Source organism: Aythya ferina (genome assembly GCF_964211825.1).
Source record: "Aythya ferina genome assembly, chromosome: 4".
Classification (NCBI taxonomy): domain Eukaryota; kingdom Metazoa; phylum Chordata; class Aves; order Anseriformes; family Anatidae; genus Aythya; species Aythya ferina.
Genome location: NC_140300.1, coordinates 22625799 through 22638724, shown reverse-complemented (window position 1 = coordinate 22638724; position 12926 = coordinate 22625799). Strand labels below are relative to the sequence as shown.

The window sequence follows — 12926 nt, the reverse complement described above, 5'->3', positions numbered from 1 at the left end:
TCATTCATGTCAGGATGAATTTCCTTTACCCTTCGTAGTGGAAATAAATAAATAAATAAATAAATATATCGGGAAATTAATTACATGTATTTAATGCCTTAAATTAGATGTCAGATCTCTAATAAAATTTGGGAGAAAAAAAAAAAGAAAAAAGAAAAAGAAGTTCCAGCAACAGTCAAAATGCTGAGATAACAAAACACAGAAAATAAAATTCCACATAGTATCAGGCACAGCTCCAAAATGATATACCAGAAGATTTACTGTTCAAACCCTTGGCAACACTAGACTTACCATGGATTACTCTATAGCCACCCTAGGCAGAATAGCTTTGGGGGACTAAACTAACCTTTGGACTAAACCAACAAAGGTCTAGGTGATGCTGGGCTGCTTAGTCCCATGTGTCATCTCCAACCTGAAGCAACACCAGGAACCCTCCAGGGCCTGGGTCATGCATGTGCCCCCTGCGGAGGGTGGACTGCCAGGATGGGGACTGCCTGGCGGGGAAGGCCCTGACCCTGCCCACGTCCACATGGAGCCCATGTAGCTCCAGGTCCTGTGCAAGCTGCAGGCCCCTCATGGGACATGACAGAAGCAGGAAGGTAAGTACCTGTCTGACTTTTGGGAAAGACCATAGGGAATGATATCAAGTTCCACTCCTCAAAGTATTTAGGGCCTCTACTATTTTGTACCCTATGTTGTTTCTGGTGAGGCTGCACCTCGAGTACTGGATTCAGTTTTGGGCCCCTCATGACAGGAAGGACATTGAGGTGCTCCAGTGTATCCAGAGAAGGGCAATGAAGCTGGTGAGGGGCCTGGAGAACAAGTCCTACGAGGAGCGGCTGAGGGAGCTGGGGTTGTTCAGCCTGGAGAAGAGGAGGCTCAGGGGCGACCTTATCGCTCTCTACAGGTACCTTAAAAGAGGCTGTAGTGAGGTGGGGGTTGGTCTGTTCTCCCGCATGCCTGGTGACAGGATGAGGGGGAATAGGCTAAAGTTGCACCAGGGGAGTTTTAGGTTGGATGTTAGGAGGAACTTCTTTACCAAAAGGGTTGTGAGGCATTGGAATGGGCTGCCCTGGGAAGTCGAGTCACCATCCCTGGAGGTATTTAAAAGATGTTTAGATGAAAAGCTTAGTGATATGGTTTAGTGGAGGACTTGTTAATGTTAGGTCAGAGGTTGGACTAGGTGATCTTGGAGGTCTCTTCCAACCTAGATGATTCTGTGATTCTGTGATAATTTGGCATATTTCATGAATACTGCTGTTTAAACAGGGGAGCATTGTAAAGGCCATATAGCTGATACATATGAAAGATTTGCCTTGTAAGTCATTATTTTGTGCAGTGCATGTTGTATTCATCTTGGGGGCAATATATTTATCCATTTGTCTCTAGCAGTACACTTTGTTAAGTTGGCTTAATAGTACTGGCCTATTCAGAAATATTTACATGCATGAAAGAATGCATCATTTTTTCAGGGAAAATATAGAGTTTATGTGTCTGTAAGAGACAGGGTAAAATGAATATTAGTTAGTCCACTGTTAATTTGAAATGAGACATTAAAATGGGTTTATAACCTACCATCTAGTATTTAATTTCAGTCTACCTATATGATAGACTGTGTATTAATTCTGTTTTAATAGGACCGACACTGAACACAACAAATTTAAGAGATTGCTTGAACCTAAGATTAAAAGGGAATAGAAAGATGGCAAGAAAGAAAGTTCTTAATACTTAATATCTAATATTTCTGATTAATGATGCAGAGGACTATACCATACCACTAGGGATGCTTTGATGTGATGGTCGGCATTTAAGGAATCATCTTTTAATTGGATATTTAGATGAGCTATATTCTTTATTATTATTATTAAATTATAGCTGTATATATCACTTCATTGCATTAACATCTTGTACAAGGACTTCATTTGCATTTAATTAGCTTCTCTGTAAAATGATTTCTGGTTTTGAAATTATGCATTTTTACGTTACAGAACAATCAAATTATCAGCCTCACTGCGAAAAATCAATTTGGAACTCCGAGAAGTGTGATGAGGTAGGTTTTCCATCATTAAAATTGCCCACAAATTCTTCTGCACTGTCAAAATGTCATTGGCTGTTATTTAACTTGTTTATGACTAGCAGGAGTTAATGGGATCGTGTAGTAAAATGGAATTTTCAAGAAAGTTAAATCTTTCTCCAAGTGGAATCTTCTGCTGGATTTCTAAGAAATCACTGGAAGAAATGTGTGATTTTTTATAGGTCTTTGCCTCCTAACAATGCCTAGTCGTATGAACAAAAATGTTATGTGTGTTTTAACTGAAACCTGATATATTCAAACATCAGTGCAGTTTACCTTTAGTGCATTGGACTGTGAAACAGAAAATGAGAAAGGAAGGCCTAAGCTTTGTTTTGTCTTCTGATTCTTGTCGTGCTGGTGATGGCAAAATGAGAATGACACATTAAAATAACCAAATGCTTTCTTACCACTTAAGAAGGGAACACAAATGTAAAAGAGAGCTCAGTGAAAGTCTGTAGTGATTGATTTGCACACACGCATTTCTATCTGAAGTGCTAAGAAATAGTTTTTAATTATTAAAAATGCAACAATCCTGTCTTACTATCTGCTGTACTGGGAGGCAAGAAGAGATTTTTCTTTCTGCCTTGCTTTCAGGAGAAGCTGCAATGTTCTGATTTTCAGGGATCTGGAGTGCAAAGCAAGCTGTATTAGAAATCTGTTGTCAGCACAGCTCTATAACATCAAGTATGTTATATAATATATAACACATATAATATATATATATTATATATAACATATATATTATATATGTTATATTTATATATTATATAAATTAATGAAGACTGATGATATTTACAATGCATGCTCTAACTTGGACAGAAGCATCCAACTTCCAATGCAGATTGGAATTGCCTGATTGTCATTAAAAACAAAAACAAAAACAAACAAACAAAAACAGGCTGCCCTGGCATTAGCACCTCTTGAAAATGGCTCCTACAGAAATATAATTTTTAATATTCATCCTTCCACTGGTTCTTCATTTCCTTACTAGAGGATGATGATAACTATCAGCGACTATGCAGGCTCAGACAAGGAAGAATACCAAGCTTGAAAGATTTTACTGTATTTTTAGGAAGAAGGTACATTCCATCTTTTCCATAGTCAATTATGTCCTAAATTGAACTTTCTTTTAAGCAGAGAAAAAACATATGTTTTATAGAGTTCAAGTCTGTATTTTAATTAATTCTGTACTAAATCGGGCTGCAAAGTGTTTTAAAAGCTTCTGCAGAAAGATCTTTAATAGTTTTGAACCAGTTGTCTGTCAACCACAGTAAGCTAAAAATGCCAAATACAAGAACAAAGCTTATTTTTAGATATATTTCACAGTTTACAAATGGTAAGAAAAGTTTATAATTGTGTGAACTTTATGAGAATTGAATTAGCTGCTAGCAATTTTTAAGTGGGTTTAGGAAACCTAAAAAATTTTATTTCCTAAATTAGTCACACATAGCAGTAATGCATTTCTAGCCTTCTGCTAAATTCAAACCTCAGTAGGGACTGAATGTCTTTGTCTCTTATAAAAACAAAAGCCTGACTCTGAGAGGCAACAACCGCTGGCTTTCAGCTCTAGTTCAGATTAGAGATTTGGGAATCAGGAGCTCAGAATCTGCCCAGGAACTTCAGGTTGCCAATAGGCAAACCTGCCTCAGGGTCTTGTCTTTTGCTTGAAGAAATTACTTACTCTTAGGATATCTGTACCAGTAATCAACCACTTACAAAAACAATGATGCTAGAAATTCTTCTCTTACATTTAGAATTTCTTTAAGGGAAGCTGAAATGAATGGAAGACATGAGGAAGAAAATAACTGATTTTACAGGATTTACTTTTCAGTTGATGTGTAACACATATGGCTTGTGTCTCATGGTAGGTAACTTTTTTGCTCTTTGACTTTCTGGTGGTCATTTAGATCTTTGGAATATAAGTTCATTTTCAGTAACGCTTTAGCCCATTCCAAGAAATGGAAATGAACATTTTTTTCTTCCTATTAAAAAATTTATAGATTTTCAAGAAGATGCCAGTGTATTTCAGCACCATGGCTTTCTGAATAACACAGGACTGGATTTTGTCTACAGTTTCAGTCAGCAAGCTTCTAATTTCTGCTTCAGCTACTCAGTGTCTTTCAGAAAAATATTTGCTCCTAAGCTGAAGGCTTTTGAGTGATGGAAAATCCAACACATTACTTACCAAGTGGTTTATTATGGACAATTATCTTAAATTATGCCTTATTTATAGCTGCAAATTTATCTAATTTTAGCTTGCAGTCACTGGATATTGTTATGCCTTTGTTTAGTAGATTAAAGAACCTTGCCTTTGAAAAGTTAAGTAAATAGAGCTTTTAAATCTCTAAGTCCAGACCTTGAATCAGTATTCTGAGGCTCGTCTGAACCTCTTCCAATTTTTTTGCAAACTTTTGAAGACTGAGGCAGACTAATAGTCTCTCCAGTGTTATATTCATAAGAGATACTATCATCATACTTCTTATATTCATGCATACTGTGAAGTACCTCTTCTGATGGGATTTATTTGAATTTCTGTTAACTCTTAACGTGACCGATGCCATTTAGTTTCCGTTTTCAAGTTTCAGGATTATGATAGAGTGTACTTCAACATTCACTGAATTTGAATCACAGCAAACACAGGAACTAATAAGAAGGCAGGGTTTAGGATTAATTGTGGATGCCATGTCCATGGCCAGGTTGAATGGGGCTATGAGCAACCTGGTCTAGTGGAAAGTGTTCCTGACTATGGCATGGGTGTTTAAGGTCCCTTCCAATCCAAACCATCCTGTGATTAACTTGGGCAACCCAAACAAATTCTTATTAATTACATATCTACAAACCTATTAGATCTAATACTTTTCTCATTAAGGTCTGGTTCATCATAATGTTGGAGTGCGAAGAACTGTGGGTTTTACCTGAACCATCTGTATTTTTGTTTCTAGTGCTAATAGGTATTTTAGAATTTACTTCAGTCAGTAGCAGCACAGTAATTATATAAATTGGCTACACTGGTCTGCCAAAAAAAAAAAAAAAAAAAAAAAAAAGCATGGGAAAATATTATGGGAAATATTTCCCTGATAGCTCATCATCTGATCACTCAAGTGAAGGTAGAATGATCTATTTGCAGGGGGGAAGAGAACCTTTTGTCCCCCTGAATTTTAACCAACATAGCAAAATAGCTCTCTTTTGTAATGTAGCATGATGGTTGTCTCTGTACGCTTGCTATTTCTCTTTTGAATCATTACCAACAGAATAAGCAACTTGCTGGGCCAGTAGCCTGATCTATGTTGGCTAAATCAGGTACATTCTCATTTTTAGAACTCTAGTACTAATTTTTTAGATTTGCATGTAATCAAGTCTTCTTCTTTGCCTACTTTCAATGATTTATACTTGTTTGAAGAAGAGACAATTGTAAGCTCCAATATCCTGAAAAACCAAATGTATCCATACCAGCCAAATAACTCTTAAACATGGTACAGCCAACAGCAAAGTAAAGTGAATTGAAACTGCAGCATGTACTTCTGGGAACTGGAAATTAGCATAGAAGAGACAGATGCAGGCAGATGGCCAGCTGGTTTGCTGGCCAGCAGAGTGCTGCACAATTCCAACTGGGAGTTTCTGCATAGAGCAGATAGGACCCAGCTCATGGAGTATGAGGTCTCCCTGAATGTTCATTTTAATTTAAAAGAAAATCCTTTGACCTGGGGTTGCATGGGTTTCCATTGCCTTTTTACAGTTTCTGTGGTGGGCGGGGAAGAGTTAGCAATTACAAAACTGAATGTGACTTCTGTGATATTTTGTCAATGGAATTTTAGTAAAGCTATTGCTGCTTTTACTTTTGATAAAGAAATTGACAAAAAAAGATGTATTGCAATATCACTGTTAATTTGCTGCAACCAGTCTGATGTTGATTAACCCATTCCTCATGTTTATGTCTTTCCTACTCCCTTTTTAATGGATAAATGTATAATCAGAGAGAGGGAATTACAAGCAAAATATGACATTTCTAACAGTTACTGCAGTAAAGGCAAAAGTCTTATAAAAACAAGTACTGGATTTACTACCTCTGTGGTTTAGGTTGTCTTTCTTTTTTTTTTTTTTTTTAACATGGGAAATCTTCAATGAATGATATGGTTTTATGATAGAAGACTCACTTTTTAGTTCTCATTTGCCTTTACAAATCTCTTCTTCCATGAGCTCAGCTGTTCTTTCATTAAACAATAAGAAAAACTCGGATCAAAATCTTGTCCCTGTTAATAGTTCTTCTTCTGCCTCTTCCTATGTTCATTGGAGCACTGGAAAAGACATTTTATTTGACCAAAGATAGTCAAATAACACAGCCATATAAAATCAAGCAGTGTGGTTGCATTCCTCGACAGAAACCTTACTATGACAAATCACTGAAAAAAATACTAAAAAAAACACTGCCTCCATGCAGGTAATCCATCAACAAAACATACACGAGTTTTCTCCTCAACTGTTAGGCCACAGCCAATGTTTGTTTTAAAATGTGATGTGATACAGCTATGAACCATTTTGTTATATCTGAAATTTAATTAGGAGTTGTTTGGGTGATGATTAAAAAAATGGATGAAGTAACTGTAAGGAGAGTTGCTAATTTGTTCAATAAATTAACAGATAGGGTTCTACATATCTTTATTTTGAGTCTGGTGTCCAAAAGGTGGCAGGTGGTTATGAAGTAATTTATTGCCTGTTTTATCTCGAGGGATATCTGGTAAAATTACAGCCTGTTTCAGTGGAGTACTTAGCCATGACAGCAATCAGAATTTCTGGCATTAATGTGTGGCTTGCTAAACTGCATTTTGTTCACGCAGACTCATGATGCTGTTCTGTATGGTTTTAAGTCCTGGAAGTAGTGCTCCTCCTAGGCAGTGCATTTTTTGTGCTCTACTAATAATTCCTTATGCTTTTAGAGTTTTATAAACCAAACAGTAGGAGAAAAACTTCTGCTTATTACTGAAATCTGAATGTTATGTAAGAAATCAGGATTCCTTAGATAGCTCATCCTCTGTTTTTTCATGAAGACTTTGAATGGAAGTGAGTGTTAATCTTCTAACTGCATTCAAGGTAGTAATGGGGATTTTGAAAAAAGAGAAACTTTGTGCAGAAAGTAGTATGGTAATTTCCAGGTAAGGAAATGAACCATAGAGTTTCTTTGGCACTTAAATTTTGAGTACAGGTTGGTAGTGCTGTGCAAGATGTTTTGTGCTGCAGCAGCACTACATAAACTGAAAAGTACTTACCTATGTGATCTGAGGAGTGTTTAAGAGTATGAAATTCCCTGTTTATGTGATAGGACATGATTTCCTTATGGCAGTTAGAGATCAAGAGAAAGCAAGAATTAAAAGCACACTTGGACTCATATGTTCTGTGTGGGGCTCAGAGGTACAAGCAAGCATTTGTCATGAGGGCCATCACTTTTCTTCCTTTTCTAATGGCAGTGATGATGTAGCAGAAGTTTGCTGATAGCTAGATTCATTTCTGTGTATGTGACAGTCAGTTTATGGCCCACATGACTAAAAAGCAGATGGCAAATTTCCCATGAGTCCTTAGGTTGATAAGGGCTTTTGTACTTCATTTTTTATGGTATAATATCCTGTTCTGGGTAGAATACGTACTGGGAATAGGTAATGGCATAGCAGCTGCTCTGTTCCTTCAGGATGACAGACATGGGGAAAACTCCCAGAGTAACAGTGATCTAAGGGTAACACCCGTGTTTGAAAAAAACTCAGCATGTATATGTCTGAAGTTCAGAACTACTGTTAATAGTATGTGGAGGAGCTTTTACACCTTATTCAAAGAGGCCCAGCAGCATTCACCGTGACAAGCTGCCAGTTTTTGACATAAATTACGGGTTTGTTTGATACGAAAGTACTAGTAGAAGGACTCTGAAAGATTGAGCCTAGGGTGGTGGACATCTTTACTTTTTGAAGTTCAGGGTATTACTGATAATAGTAGTTTTGCAAAGAATGCAGTCCTTTAACAGTAATTTTAACAGCATTTGTTGGATTGTTAGGAGATATGCTGGTTCAGCTTTCAGTAGAAGATACATCAGAACCAGAAGATTCATTGATGTCTTTTTGCTATCAGCTTCCATCGAGCTTGCTCAGGCAGACAAAATTAATCATATATGTAAAAGCTGATGGCTCAAGAAGTCTAGAGCCTAGATAAGTTCAAACACTTCTCATTTTTTGTAATGTCTCAGGAGAAATGATCTCAGGTATTATTTATTTATTTATTTATTTATTTATTTAAATTCTCTGCATGTCATATTTCTGTTCATATAATTAATGATCTTTAGTTTGTGAGAAATTAAACCTTCAGTGTTTTTTGGCCCAGTCCTTCTAGAGAGATTAGCTTTGTCAGGTGGATCAACAGCTGTCAATGGGTTGATGAAGATTTAAGTTCTTCAAGTCCTTCCTGAGTGATAAGATTTCAATAATTGTCAAGACATCTTCTATTGAGTCTTTTCTTATAAGAGTAGCTTAGTCTGAGGATCTGAAACCATGCAGTTTTGTGGTAGAAACACATGTTGTCTTTTAGTGTATCTGAGGAAACACATATAAGTTCATGGAAGGCACACGATCAGAAGCGGTGGGACAGGAATCTCATGGTACTGCACAAGTTCATGCAGATAAACCAAACATCAGAGAGCAGCCATTTAAGATAATTTTAGTCTGCTTGGTGAGAAAAACCTATGAAAATAAACTAGTAAAATTAAACGATGATTTTAAGCTGCCCTCGTGTGTTACCAGCTTTGACTTGTCAGAACTACTGCTAAGGTGGATATGGTACTAAGCCACTTGTACTGGAAAGCAATTGTGGATGTTACCATGCCACAAGAGGAATCAGAATCTTAACATCATTGTAGGTTGTCCATGTGACACGGACAATATTTTATTATACATGAACAACACGCAGGGAGAAATCATCAAGTTGACAGTATTGGTTTGAAGGGCAGGAAGAATGAAGTTTTGGTGAGATGTTGAATCACCTTATCAAATGATGCTTGTCAAATTAAATAGAATCATAGAATGGCTTGGGTTTGAAGGGACCTTGACGATCACCTGGTTCCAACCAACCCCTCTACCATGGGGAGAGATGCCACCCACTTGATCAGGTTGCTCAGGGCTCATCCAACCTGATCTTTAACATCTCCAGGGATGGGTTCAGGTTCTGCATAGTTGGATGCATAAGAACTGTCTTCAAAGGCAAAATACGTGGTTAACAAAATTGTGGCCAAAACCTAGTTCCCAGGAAGAAATGACAAGGCCTTAACATTGAATATTTTGGACAGAGCTTTGCCTCAAGTCCAGTGGAACAAGTATATTACATCTTTGCCAAAATAGTTTACATGTGAGAAAAGACATTTCTGTGAATAGAGAAGAATATACATATGTACATAGTATACATGTGCTCATATGCTCATAAATGCTCATATGCACACAGTTAGGCATCTTAGTTTCCTGTCTATCCTCTGCCTATCAGACTGAGACCGTAGGAAAAGAATTGTGTTTTTAGCTGTTGAAAGTATGATTTTATTTAGCAAAACATGCAAAGAAAAAAAAAACACAGATATGACGTATATGTTTAGTAGTTCTATTCTGGAGGTATAATTAACAGAAACAGGAATACATGACATGTGTGATGTCAGATCATAGAATATCCTGAGTTGGAGGGGACCCACAAGGATCAGATCTTGTTTAATCTAACAATTTTTCCTAGTGTCTGTAAAAATACATAAATAAATAAATAAAAGGGAGAGGGAGAGAGAGAGAGAGAGAAAGAAAAAGGATGAACATTTCTGGAACATTAAAATACAAATGAAAAAGTCCAGACTTCATGAAAATGTGAGTATAAAGACTCCGAACTCCAAAAGGAGGCTTTAATAAATAGACATATTATTTAAACTTTAGGATCAGAAGTACACTTAGAACATTGCATTTAGAACAAATTAATGAAAATTTTGTAAACTGATCTTATGCCCAAATGATAATCTATAAAGAGTTATAAATGATTGCATAACTGGAATAGGATGCTTAATAGAGTAGTCGAAGGTCAGTTAATTTTTATTACTACTTCTTAATGAAAGGTGTAGAAATGTTCTCATTAGGCTGTTTGTCGTAATTATTGAAAGAAATGTTGGTTGATTTGATAGTCTAAATATGTCAAACATTTGTACAAGGTTTTATAGTATGCTTTTCTCAGACAATAGCCTCTTCCCCTTCCTCCTGCGCAACAAGAAAATAAGCTTTATAGTTACTTTTCATTAGAATTATTTTCATTGTGACACATTTCATCATTTCATCGGAACACCACACAGATATACATCAGTTTTAAAGTACACTCAGAAGTCTATCTAAAACCTACTCTTAACTACAGGTGAAAATAAAAGCTGATAATTCTATGCCAGTGCTTTGCTTCCTCTATTCACAGATTTTTTTTATTTTCTTTGTAAAATTTTCCACACCAGATTATTTCACTGAGTAATGCCTGCAAAATCAGTGCAGCTAGTTGGCTTTCTTTCAGTATGTAAATGTACCAAAATGTTCTATATGCCATATCCTAGTACAACCTGCAACATGATACAGTAATTTAACAATAACAAAAAAAATTGGTTTATTAGAATTTGACATGCAATGTAGTAATATGCAATTATACATCTAGTATAGTCACAAGTTGATTATTGATCCAATATGCATTGATCTCTATGCTGATCTATCAGTTTCTTTTTACATATTGATTATGATAATGTACTCTGTTGCCAGTGAGAACAATTTCAACCCCTTCACCTTCTGATTTTTGAAGTAGAGCACAGATATCTAAGTATTTCTTCCACAATCATACTGATACCTTTTTATTTCTAGCAATGCAAAAGACTTCTAGTCATAAACCACGATTTGTAGTGTTAGGATCTGCACCAACTAAAAAACAAAAACAAAAACAAATCTCTCTCTCTGAACTATACATTTCAAAAGGCTGCAAAAAATCACAATTTCTTATATTGTTTAGATTCATAAATTATTTCCTGTATAAATCAACCAGTTAGCATGGCTAATAAAATGGTAAAGTACATTGCTAATAGTATTTTTGCATACATTTGACAAGAAATTACATTGTGACTTTAGCCATTCAGCTGAAGAAATGAGAAAATCCTTCGTTTTCTTACTCTGCATCTAATTCAGGGAAGATCATGAACTTTTCTTTTTTCCAAATAATTTGATTAATCATTTCAGTTACATGTTTCCACTTGGCAGCCTCAGGAATCAAAGGTTCCATCTCAGCAATGTGTCAAAACCAATGACACTGCAGAGGCGTGACTAAGCCTTGACATGACACTAAATGAGGAACTTTATCTCTTGAGATTACTGAGTGAATTAGATTAAATGAACTTTAAGAGGAACTTCAGGGCTACAAGCATAACCCGCACAATCCATAAATATTGAATATATCTGCAAATGTGTACTGTCTGGCACTGCTGCTTAGTTCTGAATTTATATTAATTCTATTTAAGAATTGTCCCATCTCTTTATAAACATGCATAAATTAAATCAAACACCAAGTAAAGGTGTTGGTGAAGACCACTAGGTGTAAAGAGAGGCATTCCCCCTCTCTTTTACTAGGCAAATATCATTGTACAGAGTGGATACCTGACAGTTTTTATTAAAACTATGGTCTTAGAAACTCCATTCAAACAGTTTACTTTGTACATCTGTACCTTTGTAGATTATCACCAATGCATAGTTTGCTATCTTTTTTATATAGTTAATGTTTTGTGTATGACAGTGTTTGGATCTTCCACGTGAGGAATGAAGTCCACGTGAATCCACCCCACCTGCCTTCAGCTATGTAAATATCAGGCCTGCATGTTAAGGTATTTACCTAGGCTATCTTTAAAACTAACGGAGGACTTAGAAGGGAAGATTTATCTTATTTATCTTCTTTTATGTGTGTGGGTGTACAAGCTGCTATAGATATTTATCTGTCTTCATTAACTGCAGAGTGAGGCTGGAGGACTGGCTTATACTACAGACCTGCTTTTAAAATGGATTAAGTTACGTGAGATGAATCCATTTTATGTGTAAATTGAAGTCAGCTAATTAATAGAGTTAGATCCTTAGCTTCAAATGTTGAAGTCATGCTCTGTCTGCATTAGTAGAGATGGAAAGGTAGAACATACAGGTATAAAAATTTACAGATCCTGTAAGAAGATACATTTTCATGTAGGAAGATGGAGTCACTGAAAGAGATCTATAAAATTGATAACGTGGACTACACATATAATTTCTGAAGTGTCCCACAGCAAATCCATGCCATAGTCAAGAGCATATTAGACCTTTTTATATGATGGAAGTCTTCTTACATGTTGCTGTTGTTACTTCACATACATCGCTGACTAGATATCTGCAAAATAAAATTATCAAAGTTCAGTTCTTCCTTCAGTGGTGTTTTAAAATACACAGTAAGGGGTGAAATACTTTGTCAAGCTGTCCATTTCCAACAAAAGGAACCTAAATTAGTTGTGATCTTTAGTTATAGAACTAGAAAGTTCCATTGTGTGATATATACCATTGCATGATATATACTGAGTTCTGACATTAAAACTGTTATTAATGATTTTTACTTCCAAATTGCTGATTAATTTTTAATTTTTCACAGATCTTTGACATCTTACTAATCTCACGTGAAATCTCTGTCCGTAGGCAGTATTATTTTGTTAGGCTTTGCACTGCATTTTGTGAAACTAACAGTGTCAAACAGTTGTCAAACTACAATATTTTTGGGGTCTAGACAAAGAAGAGGATGAAGCTGCTGGCAAAACTGTCAAGTG

General features: G+C 36.0%; 1 long non-coding RNA gene across 2 annotated transcripts; it reads left to right on the top strand.

Moving 5' to 3' along the window:
* The first annotated feature begins 517 nt into the window (after window positions 1–517).
* LOC311435860 lies at window positions 518–5111 on the top strand. Of its 2 annotated transcripts, XR_014692452.1 has the most exons (6): window positions 518–599; window positions 755–907; window positions 1989–2050; window positions 3066–3153; window positions 3829–3938; window positions 4075–5111. It is a non-coding gene; the product is annotated as an uncharacterized lncRNA (long non-coding RNA). The 2 variants fall into 2 exon arrangements; XR_014692453.1 differs by lacking the exon at window positions 755–907 and having other exon boundaries at window positions 552–599.
* Window positions 5112–12926: the final 7815 nt, after the last annotated feature.